Source organism: Alexandromys fortis, unplaced genomic scaffold (genome assembly GCF_014885135.2).
Source record: "Alexandromys fortis isolate MF-2015 unplaced genomic scaffold, M_Fortis_MF-2015_v1.1 scaffold_48, whole genome shotgun sequence".
In the NCBI taxonomy this organism is placed as follows: Eukaryota; Metazoa; Chordata; class Mammalia; order Rodentia; family Cricetidae; genus Alexandromys; species Alexandromys fortis.
This window is the reverse complement of record NW_026067947.1, coordinates 8,278,942-8,296,604: the sequence shown is the minus strand read 5'-3', so window position 1 is coordinate 8,296,604 and position 17,663 is coordinate 8,278,942.

Genomic DNA, 17,663 nt, shown 5'->3' with positions numbered 1-17,663 from the left:
AGATCTGTGTTTCCAATGCTTATAAAACATGTACTTAAGTACAGTGTTAATGTGGAAAGTAATATACTCTGTGAATATATTTTTGTGAATATGTTTTATTGCCATTGATTAATAAAGAAGTTGTTTTGGTCAGTGGCTAAACAGTGTAAAGCCAGGCTGAAAGAGATTAGGCAGAGTCGGAGAGAACCCATGGAGCCGCCAACGGAGAAAGACCTGAGCTGCCACCTGGAACCCTGCCAGTAGGCCTTGAGCCTCATGGTAAAATATAAAATATTAGAAACGGAATAACTTATAACATAAAAGGTAGCTAGCAATATGCTTAAGTGATTTGTCAAGCAGTGATTTAAATAATATAGATTCTGTGTGATTATTTTGGGAGTCTGGGAAATGAACAAGCAGCCTCCCCCAAAGGAGTGCTGATGTGACAGACCTTTGATAGAACTCAGAGTTGTCATATCCATTTGTTCATTAGTTCAAGATTTTTATTTTCCTTAATTTTAAATAATTTATATGACTTTAGGTTCTCATAATGATCATTGTACTATATTCATTATGTGGATAATCTAGAAGACCTTGCCTCTTGTAAGAAGTATGCAAGGAACACTAACATATTTTGTAGTGTAATATTCTCAGGAACAAAGGTGGATGGTACTATCACATATGTAGAAATTCAGCCTGAAGAAGTGGAAGGCTTGAACAACAAGTAAATAAATACTAAGTGCAGGGCAAGAATTGTTTTTTAGATTACAATATAATTACATCATTCCCTCTTTGCTTTCCATCTTAAGTCATCACACATACCACTTCTTGCTAATTTCCTAATACATAGTCTTTTTTCATTACTTGTTGTTACTTGCACATATACTATCTAGACACATAAATATTAATATATTCTTAAATATAACCTGTTTACTTTGTATAATGTTCCTAATATTTTTGTTTTTAGTGTCAATCATTTGGTACTGGATAGCAAGATGCTGTGATATTCCCTGGGAAAGACTATCTCTTATATTCAGCAATCCTTAGTTTCCTGCAGTTCTTGGTATGAGGTTGAGGCCCTGTGGGATTTCCTCTGCCCACTTTGGTACATCTATTATGGTCATTCCTGTAGGGTAAGGATTCAAAAGTCACAGTGTTGGATTTCAAACTCCTCAGTTAACAGTTATCATTCATCACATGCTAGTTCTTAATGTTTTCTTTGTTGGATCAAGCTTTGACACTGAGCTGTTTGCTCATCATAGTAGAAATAGAGTCAAAAGAAGCCAAGGAGTTTGTCCTTGGTGGACACAACTATAAGTTAAGATTCATCCCCAGGAGGAGAGGTAATCATGTGTCAACAGAGAATGAGTTCAACAGTGGAAGGGTACCAACTGTATTCACTCACAGTATTCTTTTTAAACTACGTCTTTACATATGACTGGTTTCATCTGGTTTTGTGTATATAATCTAAGAAATATTGATGATACATCTAGAATTGTTAAAGAGAAATATATTTCCTCTTCAGTCAGGTAAATAACCAGATGATATTTTCTACCATTCAAGCCTGGTAAATGACCTTTATTTTTGGACAGTTATTAAATATTTCTAGATAACAAATTACAAATTGTTTTTAAATTTTTTCACTCATCCAATTGGTCTTGTACTATTTTTCAACTCTTTGGATATTTGTTGTTTTTCAATATTAATTTAGTTAAAAGGTAAACCATGGTTACATGAACAATTACTCTTATCAATTATAATAAATTCCTATAGGGTGATAAACAATGGACACTCTCATAACTATCTATGTCTTAATCTTCCAGGATAAACCTGAGGACATATTTGCCAAAATAATTTTACAATCATAATAAAATAAAATACATACTAAAATTATCATTTCTATTTAATCATTATTAAGTTTATTCTTACATTTTACTTTTAATCAGTGACACATCATATAAATTAAAATAAAATATTGAAAAAGTCAAGGCTGTCATCGCTTTCTAAATTAAAATAAAATATTGAAAAAGATAAGACTGATCTTTCTCTCCATATTTTTCAATATAGTACTCGGAGTTCTAGGTAGTGCAATGAGACAACTAAGGGGGATTAAAGGAATATAAATTGGAAGGAGAGAAGTCAGAGCATCATTATTTGGAGATAATATGAAAATATGCATAAGAAACCCTAAAAATTCTACCATGGCACTCCTACAGCTGATAAACACTTTAGTGAAGTGGCTGGATTGAGTGTAAAAATCTGTAACCCATTTATTAATTGTTGTTCTCAGTGTCTGTGCTATTGGAGTTATGTTTAGGAAGTATTTTCCTGTATCAATGTATTCAAGGGTACTTCCAATTTTCTCTTCTATGAGGATCAGTGTGGATGGATTTATGTTGAAGTTTTTGATCCATTTGGACTTGAGTTTTGTGCATAGTGAAAAAAAAATAATTGCATTCTTCTACATGTCGACATCTGGTTATAACAACACCATTTGCTGAATATGCTTTCATAAGTGGATATCAGACATGAAGGAAAGGAAAACCAGCCTGTAATCTACAGCCTCAGAAAAACTAGAACACTCTTCCAGAAAGAGGTAAAGCAGATGCATAGATCCACAGCTAACCACTGGGCTGAGCTCCTGGATTGTGGCTACTGAAATTAAAGGTGTGTGTTACTATAACATGGTCTATAAGGCTGACCAATGGGACTGTTTTACTCTCAGATCTCCAGCTAGTTTTTATTTAGTGAAATACAATTGAAATGCCACTACATTTACCCTTTTTATAAAAAAAAAGAATGCTATAACTAAGTGCTGTTGGACAATGATCTGCACCTTGTCACTTGTATTTTAATAAGATGCTGATTGGCCAGGAGCTAGGCAGAAAGTATAAGTGGGGCAACTAGGCAGGAGGTAGAGGTGGCGCACTGAGAACAAGGGAGTTCTAGGAAGAGGAAAGACGCAGTTTGCAGTTGTCACTCAGACAGAGAGAAAGCAAGATGAGAATGACTTGCTGATTAAAGGTACCAAGCCATGTGGCCAACACAGACAAGAATAGTGTGTTAATGTAAAATGTAAGAATTAGTTAATAAGAAGCCTGAGTTAATAGGCCAACCAGTTTGTAATTAATGTAGTAGGCCTCTGTGTATTATTATGGGAATGAGCAGCTGTAAGACTGGGTGAGACAGAAACCTTTGTCAACAAACTAATACAAGAAAACTATATAGAATAAATACAATGACTACATACAATATATACTGGAAATAAATACAACAATGTCTAGTCCATTTACATTTGACAAATTCAGAGATAATATTTCATAGCTATTCTTTCTTGGTGAGTTCAAAGTCATATACCTAATTTACTTTCTATTATAACTTGCTTTCTGTATCTGGTAAATTATAGCTATAACTAGCTAATCTTCAACTCCCTCAAAGACCTATGAAGGAAATAATATTAACTGAGTAAGCAAGAAGTGCAAGCAAGTGACTTCCAAAATTTGTGAGTAATGACAGAAACAGTTGGCTGCTTGGATAGTCACCCAAAATTCCTGTGTAATGTTGGGCAGCCATCTTCAGCCTACAGGCCTAGCATATTCAACACACCTTTTGTTAAGCAGGATATTTTGTGTCCTGCTTGTCTAATTATAACAGATTAATGTCAGAAGTCAATGCAGGGGCATTTTCTTGCTCAGTGTCTTATGTTAGTCACAAAGAAAGTAAACTCCATGTGGAGTTTCTTCAATGTCCATTATTTTCTCTGAAGTAGACTGGTACTGCCTTAGCATATATGTCTCATTGTCATTAAAAAGAATGAAGCGTCATTAATAAAACTCTGTGAGAGAAATTGGGGTTCAATGTGAATATCAGAAAAGTAAAACAGCCAGTCACTGGTACTTACCTTGATCTCATTCTGAAATGGTGATCCTGCCTCCAGAAATTTTAGCATGAGAATATGTCTGAGAGCTGTATCGCTCTATCTTATATCCCCCTCTAGGGCTAGGACTAAAGGTGTGTACCACTGGGATTAAAGGCATGCACCACACAATTTCTATGACAACTAGTGTAGCTACTGGGATTTAAAGTGTGTGTTACCATGACATGGTCTATATTGCTGCCAGCAGGACTGTTTTACTCTCAGACCTTCAGGCAGTCTTTATTTATTAAAATACAGTTGAAATATAACTGCACTGGAGTATAATCAAAGTGAGGAATGAGTAAAGATATGAACAAATGGGTCAATATGATGATAGAGAAACCCAAGGAATCATCTTACCTGAACTATAAAAAGAGCACTAACTCTGTACTGACAATTCAGGAACCTATAAGAGACCAAACTAGGCCCCCTAAATACAGGTAACAATGGTGTGACTTGGAACCATTTACACTGATTCTGATAGAAGAGAAAGCGGTAAATAGGTTTGAGCACATTGGCAGAGAGACAACTTCCTGTTCAGGACACCAATAGCATAAACACTTAATAAATGGGAACTCATGAAAGTAAAAAGTTTTCGTAACCAAAGAACCACCAATAGGACAAAATGGCAGCCTACCAAATAGGGAAAGATCTTCACCATCCCCATATCTGACAGAGGTCTGATCTCCAAAATATATTAAAAAAACTCAAGAAATTAGATGTTAAAAAGTGCATATCCAACTAAAATGGGGTACAGATATTGACAAAGACTTCTCGACCGAAGTATCTCAAATATCATGAAAAAAACTTAAATACTTAACATCCTTAGCCATCAGTAAAATGCAAATCAAAATGATTACACCTTATATCTTAGAATAGCTAAGATCAGAAACAAAAGTGGAAATTCATGCTGGAGAGAATGTTGAGCAAAGGTAACACTCCTCCATTGTTGATGGGAGTAAAAACATGTACATTCACTTTGGATATAAATATGGAGGTTTCTCAGAATATTGCTAATCGATCTACCTCAAGACCCAACTATACCACTCTTGGGCATAAACCTAAAGAATGTTCACTCATATTACAAGGACATTTCCTCAACTTTGTGCATGGCAGCTTTATACACAATAGCCAGAACCTTTAGGAGAATGTTTGAGGCCCTTAAAGAGGAAATGAAAAATTCTCTCAAAGAAATGGAGAAAAAGACAAATAAAAATTTTGAGAAAATTAACAAATCCCTTAAAGAAAACCAAGAAAAAGCAACCAAACAGATGAGAAAAAAAAACACTATTCAAGACTTGAAAACTGAAACAGAGACAATAAAGAAAACACAAAACAAGAGAATTAATTATAGAAATGGAAATAATGAGAAAATGATCAGGAATCATATATGCAAGTATAAACAGCAGAATCCAAGAGATGGAAGAGAGAATCTCCAGTGACAATGATATAATAGGGGAAACAGACTCATCAGTCAAAGAAAACATTAAATCCAACAAAAGTACGACACAAAATATTCAGGAAATATGGGACACCATGAAAAGCCCAAACCTAAGAATAATAGGGATAGAAGAAGGAGAAGGAGTCCAACTCAAAAGCACAGAAAATATATTCAACAAAATCATAGAAGAAAACTTTCTCAACCTTAAAACAAAAAGATATGCATATGAATATATGAAAAGCTTACAGAACACCAAACTAGAAAAAAAAAAAAAACATGCTGAGTGAGCTAACACAGACCAAGAATGAAAAACATGGTATGTACTCACTGATAAGGGAATATTCGTTTTAAATAAAGGATAACCATGCAACACTCCCCAAACCCAGAAAGGCCAGGTATCAAGGAGGACCAAAGGGAGGCCTCCCTGGGAAGTGCAACTAGAAGAGATTTCCTGGGTATATCAGAGGTGGATGGGGATTAGATCATGAGGGATCAGGTGGCAGTGAAGTTGGGGTGTGGGATGGGGGGCGTACCAAAAGATCTGACTGGAAAGTTGGGACAGTTCTGGGTCAAATAGAAACCTGCTCAAATAAAAACCAAGCTACAAGCCACAACCCCAGAAATCCTGAAAAACAAAAAAGACCCTAAGAGAGACGTGCATCAATCTAAAGAGGAAGGAGAAAAAAACAAAGTCTCCTGAGTAAACTGGGATCATGGGTGTCATGGGAGAGGGTAGAAGGGTAAGGAAGGGAAAGGAGGGGAGTGGAGAAAAATGTACAGCACAATAAAAACAATAAAATAAATAAATAAATATAAAAATAAAAAAATATACCAAAAGACTAGTACTTGGTTCTTTGTTTCCACATATCCAAAATACTTATTTTTTATTGCTACACATATCACAACATTCCATTACTTCTTTCACTCAGCTTATCTACAATCATTTCTAAAAGCTTATTTTTCTAATGCCTCTAAAACATTCTATAAACAAATCCTTTGAATTTTCTTTAAAATGTGGCATGCTAGCTCTTACCATTATAGTAATGGTATGAATCTAGGTTGATTTTTTTTTTTTTTTTTGGTTTTTTGAGACAGGGTTTCTCTGTGGCTTTGGAGCCTGTCCTGGAACTAGCTCTTGTAGACCAAGCTGGTCTCGAACTCACAGAGATCTGCCAGCCTCTGCCTCCCGAGTGCTGGGATTAAAGGCATGTGCCACCATCACCTGGCTAGGTTGGTTTCTTGAACTACTTTGTAAACTGAATTGCAACAGCTATGAAGGTTACAATGCCCAGATCCTGTGTTTTGAAGCTCAATTTACTGATTTTTGATGACTGTAAAACTAAGCACAGAGCACAATGATGGTTAATGTGAATCACATATTGCCTGCACTGCTGGCAAGTGCTTGCCAGCCAAGCAACAGATGAGGTGCTTGCCCAGACATTTAGCCTTGGCTTACTTTCCAAAATAGTATAGACACATAAAGGAACCCAGAAAAAAAAATATTCTAACCTGGTCAGGATCAACAGGACCACTAGGCAAACTTAAAGATGTAAGAGCAATAACTAGCTGCTTTTGTCTTTTCCAAGACTTTTTTGGGGGGGGTTTTCTCATACATTAGTAGGTGACAAGCCTTCCTCTATTAATGCAACATAGTCTTAGGTTGCAATTAAGCTGTCTGTTGAGTATTGTCTCCTTCATTTCCACCAAGCATATCATGAATCCTCAGGAAGTTCATGATCATATAAGAAGAGTTAAGTATATTTATTTAAAAAAAAATATTTACAACAGCCAACATAGAGTGCATAATCAAAGCAGATATCAAGAGTAAAGACAAAAAGCCTGAATTTCACATGTGGGAAACTGAATGAGCTCCAGCCTCCGGCACATGAGTGACCTTGTGAAAACCTCTCACCTTCATGAACATTTTTGCCCTGAAACCTTGCTATTAAAAAGAACATCAGCTGGATACACCCCTCCTCCTTTGGTAACAAAGCTAGAGATATGTATTTTTATTTTCATCTCCCTTCACCAGCCCAGATCTGAAAGCCTTACGCACTCCAAAGTCTCTTGGACAGCTCTATCTCTCTGAACCACATTAGCATTTCAAATCATCTTTCCCTCTAGCAGCTTTTGTCTTTGCCAGCATGTTAAACAGGAGAAAAAATTTAAATGAATTGAGGGACTTTTTTGGTCAGAAATGTAAATAGTAATAAACCATATAATTGCGGAGCTAGTAAAAATAATATCCTTAATTTTGCTTCTGCTCATGTTTAATATGTGCTTGCACGGCCGGACAGTTCCACTTAGGTATTTTATCCAAAGGCTAAAAACTATATGAAATGGCACAAATGGCTGTGAGGATGACTGAAATGTACAAATGTTGATATTAAAATTACTGATAGAAACCAAGCAGGAAAAAGTAACAAGCATGCACTCATCAGCAATGATTATATTCATATTTGTGGGAAAAATCTGCAGGTGTCACAAGCTCATCAAGCTCATGATTGGCTACATTTAATACCTCTTTGCAGCAAATAATCAAATATGTAAGACAGATAAAAGCAGCAAATTGTAAATAGAAGCAATATAGTGCACAAAGAGTGTTCTATCAAAATTGCAATATAAATATCTTAGTAAGAAAATTACTTTCATGACTTACTTATAGCTAACATTATTTTTAATCAAATGATTTGGCTTTTATAATTCTGAAGCACTTGTTTTTTGGAACACTGAACTTGGTTTAAAACCAGTGTAATTAGCCAAGGTTGGCAACTTTTCTATGAGTACGTGTGGTTGGTCATTTGGAATGTACAGGGCTCTACCATTCAGTTGTAGCTCTTGAGTTTATTCTTCAGGACATTTGGAACTATGAAGATACAAATGAGCTCATGAGAGTGCTGGAACGCTATGAATGGCTCCCCTCTTTGGCAATAATTAGACTTGTTTGATACCCTCAGATGCTACTTGCAGAGCTGAGAATTTTACTCATTTCCTCATATTAATCAAGTTGCTTTTCAAAGCTATGTTGATTCCAGAAGCTGGCACACTATACAATTTTTGAAAAACAAGCAGTATATGCCAAGTGCTCTTTGGAGCTCTTGGAAATAGTATAATGGTAAAGACAAAACATATAGAGGGCTTGCTCCTATGAAATGTCTATTCTACTTTGAATTTATCAAAATTAAAGTCTTGTATGATTTAGCTTTACTTTTTGCTAATGATGTTCCTTTTATGCTCTCTTGCTATTGAATAAAATTTTATTTCCTTTAAAGTGACTATATTTACTCATTAAAAATTCAATTCAATTTTGAGTTTCTTTTATTACACTTTTATGGAAATAGGTATTTTGAGGACTCTGAAAGAACAAATTTGAATAAAGTAAATCAAAATGTTAGTTGCCTCCAAAATAGTTGTATTTCTTGAGTAAACTGTAGAACATGAACAATTCTTATTAGTGTAGCTGAGATGACTCTTCAGGCATGAAAGACAAGAACGCTACCATTGAGCAGTATCCTTAGACAAATAAGCAGTTTTTATAATATGACTTAAAGTTTGTCATTATCCTCTTAAATTTCATAACATTTTATACAGTTATATATTTATAAAGAAGCAACAGTGTTTTTCTTTAAAATGCATATTTTATAATTTTACCTTAATATCCTCTCATAGAGAAAAACCTTTAAATAGCTCATGTGACTTCAATATACCTTGTTTATCTATCTCTTTATTATAGTTACTAGGGTACAGATTTGTTGTTGCTGTTGTTTTTCAATAACTTTCTTCATAGTAGAAATACATTTAGAATTAAATTATTCAATTTTTTGCCATGAGAAATAAATGAAATATACCTATCCTTATTTTAGTCCTTCTGGTGGAATGTGGTTTGTTTTCTGAGAAAGAACTGTCTAGAGAGATTGCTTGTGTTACTCTAAATGTCTAAATGGCTTGTTGAAACTATTGCTTGTGCATCTTGAAAACAAGACTACAACTATAAAGCTTAATACATGACTTCATATTTAAGGTGTTTTCTGAATTCATGCCTTGCATTTTATCTCATATTTTAATTTTCAAGTAAAAAAAGATGCCTTGGGGTTTCTACTTCTGTGAAGAGACACCATGTCCATGTCAACACAAATAAAGTAGAATATTTATTTGGGGTTGGCTTAAAGTTCAGAGGTTATGCACATTATCACCATGGCAGAAAGCATGGTGGAACATAGAAAGATCTGATTCTGGAGAGGTTTCTGAAAGTTCTACATCTGGATTAGCAGGCATTATGAAGAGAGAGAGCAGGACAGCAACACTAGGTCTGGCTTGAGTTTCAGAAACCTCAAGTCCACCCTCAGTGACACAATTCCTCCAAAAAATCTAAGTCTAATAGTGCAACACTGTATTGGCCTATGTGGTGTGGGAGGTCCTTCTGTCTATGTGTTGCTTTTATTGGTTAATGAATAAAGAAAACTGATTTGGTCTATAGCATGGGAGGAAGAAGGCAAAGTAGGAGAGAAGCCATGGAGTCACTGAAGACAGACATTGGTAATTTTAGCAAGTAAGCCACAGACATGTGGCAATACACAAACAATAGAAATCAGTTAAATTAATATGTAGGAGTTAACCAATAAGAAGCTAGAGCTAATAGGCCAAGCAGTGATTTAATTAATACAGTTTCTGTGTGATTATTCCAGGTCTAAGCCAGGAGAGAACAAGCTGCCCCTCCTCCAATACCTATAGGTCTATTTTCATTCAAACCACCACACAATAACAATCTTTCTCCCAAAAGACCACAGTTAATAGTGCCATTCTATATTGTCCTGTGGTGGTGATTTTCATTCAACCCACCATACAGTGATACACTTTTCTCCAAAAGGTCGCATTTAATAGTCCCACCACATATGGACCTGTGGGGGCCATTTTCATTCAAACCACTACACATGGCTTGTGTTACACATGTTATGGATGGAGAAAGAGTCTTGCAGCAAATAGTACCTAAACTTCTGCTCGATATAGTGGGATGAGTGATATGCTAAGCACCAAGGAGGGAGAGACAAACAGATTACTGATGTGAAGACTTACATACTAACACCTGCTCTCAAGAAGCAGAGGAACAGACAACCTGAGTAACAATCACAACTGGAAAAAAATCCCTAAACACCCAACTCTAACATTCTTTTCTTACATTTTAATTACAACCAACTGCATAAGGTTATTTAGAGACTGCAGTGCCAAACAGATTTTAAAAAGTTCTATGGATAAATGACAAAGGGAAAATTATTACTGCTTCATAATATTGTATGACACTGAGGACGCTGAGTTTATATGCACCACTTAACTCAGTTTATGCAGTTTCAATATCTCTCATACATATATACATTTTTTTTTCTTTTGAGGCAGATCATTCACAAATATGCCTCAACCTCCTGAGTGCCAAAACTGGTATTTATCTTCTAATGAATCCTTTCCCTGTCATAGACTTTAAGCTTAAGAATTTCAATGTATGCATGTTGGTCAAGAACTGTACCAACTGAGCTACTTTCCCAGTCACAAAACGTATAATTAAGTGTAAAAATTAACTGCTTTAATAACATGTAACTAATTCATAATTATCTTTAAATGTTATTAAGAATGATATTGATTGGTAGACAAAAGGTTTTAAGTGATTGTATCAGAAAACCAAGACAATGCAGGATGTTAAAGAGTTGGTATCCATCATATTCTATAAAAATAGATGATTATTAACAAAACAAAATTACTTGGTAGTGACATATGGTCAAAAGGACTATCACATGACTAACTTATAGAGCATTCTATTTATTTTGGTTCATAAAAATTTAGATTAAGTTAGAAAGAATAAACTCAATTTTTCTATTCAGTGAGACTCATATGAATAATTCATCAAACTTATGTCCTAAACATGGACTGGTCAAACTGGCAAAAGAAAATATATTAAGATTATAAGAGACAAATTCAGACATAGGAAAGAATTTCATTTCTCAAAAATACTTAAGTGTATAGACTGTGTTCCATTGAAGTAAATTATATTCTCAAAAAGGAAATATTTTAAGATGAAAATAAATGTGTCTATCTCTTTTTATCTCACAGTGGCTTTGGCCAGAATTCCATTTAAATTTGTTCTCTGGCACAAACTGGACTTTATTTTCACCATCTCTGGGATTTATTGGGCAGATCAATGAAGGTAAGTGGAAGAAGATTGCTTCTGGAGATAAATTAATGGCATTCTACTACTTAATGATTCTCTAATTACTTGTTTTACTGTACCTACAAAAATTAAACACTTTTATTCCATACTTTGTCAGTGACTGAAAAAACAGGGGATTTTTTTTAAAGAATTCTATACCTAACTTATTTAAAAGAACCTTTCAAGATAGTAATAGTACAGGGAAGTGCTAATTAACTACTTAAAATTCTGATTATTACTATTATTAAAATGACTGCATACTTAAGAAATTATAAGGAAATAAATGAGGCCTTCATTGTAAAAACATGGATAGGATGCTAATTTTTAAGTTAAAAGGTATTTCTACAACTGTTTCAATGACATTTTTATTATCTTCTTCTTTTGCTGATCTATATGTTTAAAATAAATAAAAGTATTTCAACATGAAATATAACATGTGCTATCTAGATTTTACTAATGAATAGATTTGATGTGGGAAGGTCATTTGCCTCTCTGTTGCTTTCATTGCTTAATTAATAAAGAAACTGCTTGGCCTGATAGGTCAGAACATAGGTGGGTGGTGTAGACAGAACAGAATGCTGGGAAGAAGGAAAGTGAGGGCAGATGCCATGGAGCCAACCACCATTTCAGACATGCTGAATCTTTCCTGGCAAGCCACCATTTCGTGGTGCTACATGGATTATTAGAAATGGGTTAATCAAGATTTGAGAGTTAGCCAAGAAGAGGCTGGAACTAATGGGCCAGGCAGTGTTTGAAAGAATACAATTTGTGTGTTGTTATTTCAGGGCATAAGCTAGCTAGGCAGCCAGGAGCTGGGTGGCAGGAGGCAGCCTGCCGCTCATTCTACATAGATTTTACAAAATTAAATTATTCAATTGACATATGCAATGAAAACTATGAAGAGTTTCAAAGTTCAACAACCTGATTCCATGCTTAACTCTGGGTACAAAGTCAACACTTTTCCTTCTAGAGAGTAAATATTCTACAGATGACTGAACAGGACTCATAAATGAAACCAATAGTCTACACATTTTGAAGCAATCCAATTAATTTATATAAATTTTGGTTTTTGTTATCTGTAAGAAACTTTATGTCCCACAAACAAAATAAGGTAAAATTACTAAAACAGTTGTGGTACACACATACACAAAATCTTTCCTATGAAAATTTTCCATCATGATACTATGTTGGGGTATAGCAAAACATATTAAGAAAAATATGAGTACAATAGGTTTTAAGGTAATCAATATGGGAAGGGAGAAAGAAGACAATATACCTTCAGTGTGTTTGAGTGTGTGTGTTTGTGTCTTGTGGTGTAGATCAATGAGTGTGAGCAATGGTGCAATGAAGATAAACTTTGTCATCAAGTAACTTAAATTCTAAGCTGTATAGTCTTCACATATGTAGTTCTATGATTACTATTATAAAATAATATGCAACAGCAATATTAGTCACATTTCCATTGCTCTTTTCTATACTATTGTTCAATCTGATACAATTTTGAAGGGGAAAACAAAATCAGACACCCTGATCTAATCAAAGATAAGGCAAATGTCTATCTTGTGTATCTCCTTCACAGTTTAGCAATTCTCAGGCTTAGAAATCTCAATATCAGAGATCCCCTAAATCAAATTCTACAATGTATTATTGTATCTTAATAACAGTAAAATAGTCTCATATAATGCTGTCCAAAGTCATCCTTTCCTATTCATTTAAGAGTTTAAAATTACGTGTAGAGATGAAAACAATTTTCTCTGATTGTTAGCGCACTTCAGTGGAATGGTACAAAATTCTGGAGAGAATGCAGACATCATGTTTCTTAAAATATATCCTACTCTTCATCCACCATTTAAGCAAACATTATGGAGTGCCCATGATAAGTGTTAGGATGCAAAAATTATGACTGTAACTCCCCTCACCCCACAAGAAAGAATCCTAAGAGTTTACTGAACCAATGTAAATATATATCTTATACACTATTAAATTTTGTAAAGATCACTACACTAGTTTCTGTTGATCAAGAGGGATGGATTTATTTCAAGACACATAGTACATACCAGAGTGCATGGATAGTAATAGTCCCTGCATATACCATTTCCATTTATATACTTAGAATAAAGTTTGATTAGTAATTTTGGTAAAAGATGTTATCAACAGTAACAATACATTGAACAGTTATTATACTGTAAAAGTTACAAGAATATGCTCTTTCAGCTTATATAGAAGGTCAACTATGTATAATATGTATATGTTAAAGAGGGTCATTCCTTCTATTCTGAGAAAAGCACTGTAGCAACACGTACAATGTCATCTCATTAATTAAGTCCAACATGAATTGTTTATTTCTGGAATTTTGCATTAATATTTTCATACTGTTCTTGATCACAAATAACTTAAAGTAAAGGAAAGTGACTGTTGGAGAGGGACACTTGTTGGTTCCCAGCCACCCAGCTAGTTTAGACCCAAAATAATCACACAAGAATTGTATTAATTATATCACTGCTTGGCCCATTAGCATTAGCTTCTTATTCACTAACTCTTATATTAATTTAAACCATTTCTATTAATCTGTATATTGCTACATGGCTATGGCTTACAGGGTAAAGTTCCCAGCATCTGTTTCTGGCAAGCTACATGGCTTCTCTCACTCTGTCTTCTATCTCTTAGCATTCAACTTAGTTTTCCCCACCTACCTAAGTTCTGGCCAAGGCAGTTTCTTTATTCATTAATGGTAATCACAGCATAGAGAGGGAATTCCCACATTACCTTCCCTTTCTGTTTAAATGAAAAGAAAGGTTTTAACTTTAGCATACTAAAGCAAATCTCTATATCAAATCACACTTTAAATGAAAATAAACATTTATAAACAATATTGGGAATTTGGGCATAGTCTGTCCAAATTTTTCTTTCTGTTTATTGGGCAAACTAATTTTTTGAGGGGTGTTAAGGAAATACTTCAGAGGCTCTTGGTCCATCAAACCACATTAGTCTGGAAGTATTCCACAGGTTCTCAACCTCTGTGGAAATGAAACAGGAATTTAGCATTGTAAGAAGCACTCTTACAATAAAGAATCACAGTTACACAATAGGACAGATTCAGACATAAAAGACTTCTAAATCGGTTACAGTGTTGGATAAATGTATGTAGGCTTGGGAGAGAAAAGAAAAGTGATATAGACAGTTATAAAAAGAAGTAAATGAGCTTAAAAAGAGAAAAAGTCTTTAAAGAGGCAAAGTATAGACAGTCATAGATTAAAAGGAGTAAAAAAATAATAAGCCACATAAAGATAGAATACACACAGAGAGTCTGGATTATGTATATTATTGTGTTTTCTTTGAAATTTTGACTGTGAAAAATTTAAGTACAGAGAGACATTTTATTGTATGGGTTGCCTAAACTAGCATGTGTATTATAAAGGTATTTTGACCTCAGAATTTGAGTCTAAGAATATGTTGCTTTGGGAAAGAGGTTTTTCTGTCTGTTTGCCCCACCTAGTCTGACAAGGTGGAGCTGTTTGCTACCACTGAGAGCCAAGCACACAGTGCCCCATCATAGGCACACTGTCAGTTCATGTTGCCACCAAGAAAGCCTTAGCACGATGCTCACAAACATCATTCAAATGCTCAGTCTTCTGAAGGAGTCAGAGGTTGTGTTGGCAGCATGGCCCAGAAAGCTGGCATTTCAAAAGGGTGTTTTTTTTTTTTTTTTCTTTTGCTACCGCTGAATCAGAAAATCTTTTCTTAAAAAAGCCACAGCATGCCACCAGGAAGCAAAGCCCATTCGGTGGTGGTGGTGGGAATGTGGCTCTAGAATTCCCTTGCAAGCCCTCTCAGGTTTTAAGTGGATTTTATATTACATTTTTAAATGAGCTGTGCAATCACAATACCTTAATCAAGAATAGAAATATATAAACCCAGTATAACAAAAATGACCTGAAATTTGTATCAATAAACCAAAATCTATACAAATGCAAATCTCTAGAACTTAGGTATGCAGGCAAAACTAAACTGAATGCTGGGAGAGAGGAGGCAAAGTGAGAGAGAAGCCATATATCCCTTAAAGTTAGATGCTGGGAACTTTACCTAGTAAGTCACAGCCATGTGGCAAATACAGATTAATAAGAATGGGTTAAATTAATATAGGAGTTACCCAATAAGAAGCTAGAGAATTGATTTAATTAATACAGTTTTTGTGTCATTATTTCGGTTCTGGGTGGCCAGGATGAACAAGTGGGCTGCAACTACAGGTGACCATAACATATGTGTAGAAGACAGACGAGCAGGATGAAAGATGCAGTTACCATGTAGAAAGAGGGTGGCTGTTCCAGAATAATTATAACTTCAATAATTTAAAAAGATGTTTAGGAGAAAAAAAGAATGTTCAACCTTGTCTGCTATATTTTTGGTCTTGTAGTAGAACTGAGATCCATCATTCTTTAATATATATATGTTTCTATGTGGAAGACTGTGCATTAAGCACAACTATCTGTGATCAGGAAAGAAAATTCAATTGGCAGAGTACTTGCCTAGTATACAATGCCCTGCATTCAATCAAACCAAAGCAATTTATAGAACTGGACATAGTGAGCTATATCCGTAATCTGAGCACTCAAAGGCATTCAACATAGAAAGTTGGAGGCAAAGTTGGTCTATCTACAAGATAAATAAATAAAATAATTGAAATAAAAGCTCTCTTCAAATGAGTATTCCATTCTTCCCTCTGTATGTAAGCAAAAGTTTTCATGTTTGCTTATTACAAAGTACCTGGAGAATTCTACCAATTCTTCAGGATAATTGTGGAAGTGGTTTCAGGAATCAACTAAAATTCAAATCCATAGATGCTATTCTTTAATACGCCACAATATTTGGAGAAAACAAGATGAGTAATCATTCCTACATGTTCAATCACCCCTAGATCAAAAAAACCCATAATGCGATGCAAAAATTATTTAAGTATTTTTGTGATGCACTATTTAGATATAAGCTTTCAAAGCATTTTCTGTTCATACTTCTTTTTGACCTGAGAAATTTGAAATATTGGCCAAATTATATGAAGAAGAAAAATGGGCATGCAAATACAACAGATTTATTGTTTTTATTATAAACTAATTAATTAATTTTTAATCAATTCTCTGTATTAAATATAATTTTAACCAATTATTAAAATTTAAAGTCTAGTAAAAAGATGAACATGTTTTTATTTACTTTAAGAATTCAATTCTGGAGCTAGGTGTTGGTGGCACACGTCTTTAATCCCAGAACTCAGGAGGCATAGACAAGTAGACCTCTGTGTGTTTGAGGCCAACCTGATCTACAAGAGCTAGTACCAGAACACACTCCAAAGCTACAGAGAAACCTTGCCTCAAAAAAAAAAAAAAAGAAACAAAAAAAGAAAAAGAGAAAAAAGAAAGAATTCAATTCTGGATGAATTCTGCAGACTGTAAACTAATTCCAATTATTTTCTGAATTGATAAAAATTTTGATTCTCAGTGTGAGGACATTGCTTCACATAAGCATACTGTATTATAAAGTGATAGAAGTATGCTTAGAGCCATTATAAAATTGTTAGAAATTCTGTCCTAATTACAGTTCAAAATTTGTTTAGTGTTTTTTAAATAATACTTATGTCAACAATTCAAACAGACATTTTGAAAGTCAAATATAACAGAATATGTAATCAAATACACTCCAATGATACATTAATTTGATACATGTTGAGTAATGATGGTAGGAAAATATGAAAAGTCTATTTTTCTGCAATTAAACCATTATTTGTCTAGAAGAGCAGAAGATTTGCATGTGCAATTCAGAGCACATAATGATCTTGAATTCCCATTTTGTTGTTGACAGAATCTGTTAATCTTGTCTTGTACAGGTTGATGGCAGTTTATGTTGGCCAATTACCCCTAAGCAGAGACCTGTTTGAATATGGCAGATATACCCAATGATACTACACCAAAGTAAGCTGATATTTTTGTTCACAACAGAGATCAATTGTCATAATTATATTTTTGTACAGGAATGAGAATTTCTGTTTACTCTATTTTTCAGTACTGAAAGATTATTTTGTGTGAACCTAGGTAGGTATATGGCATGATGTTACAGTCTCTGTGAACTCATATATATATATA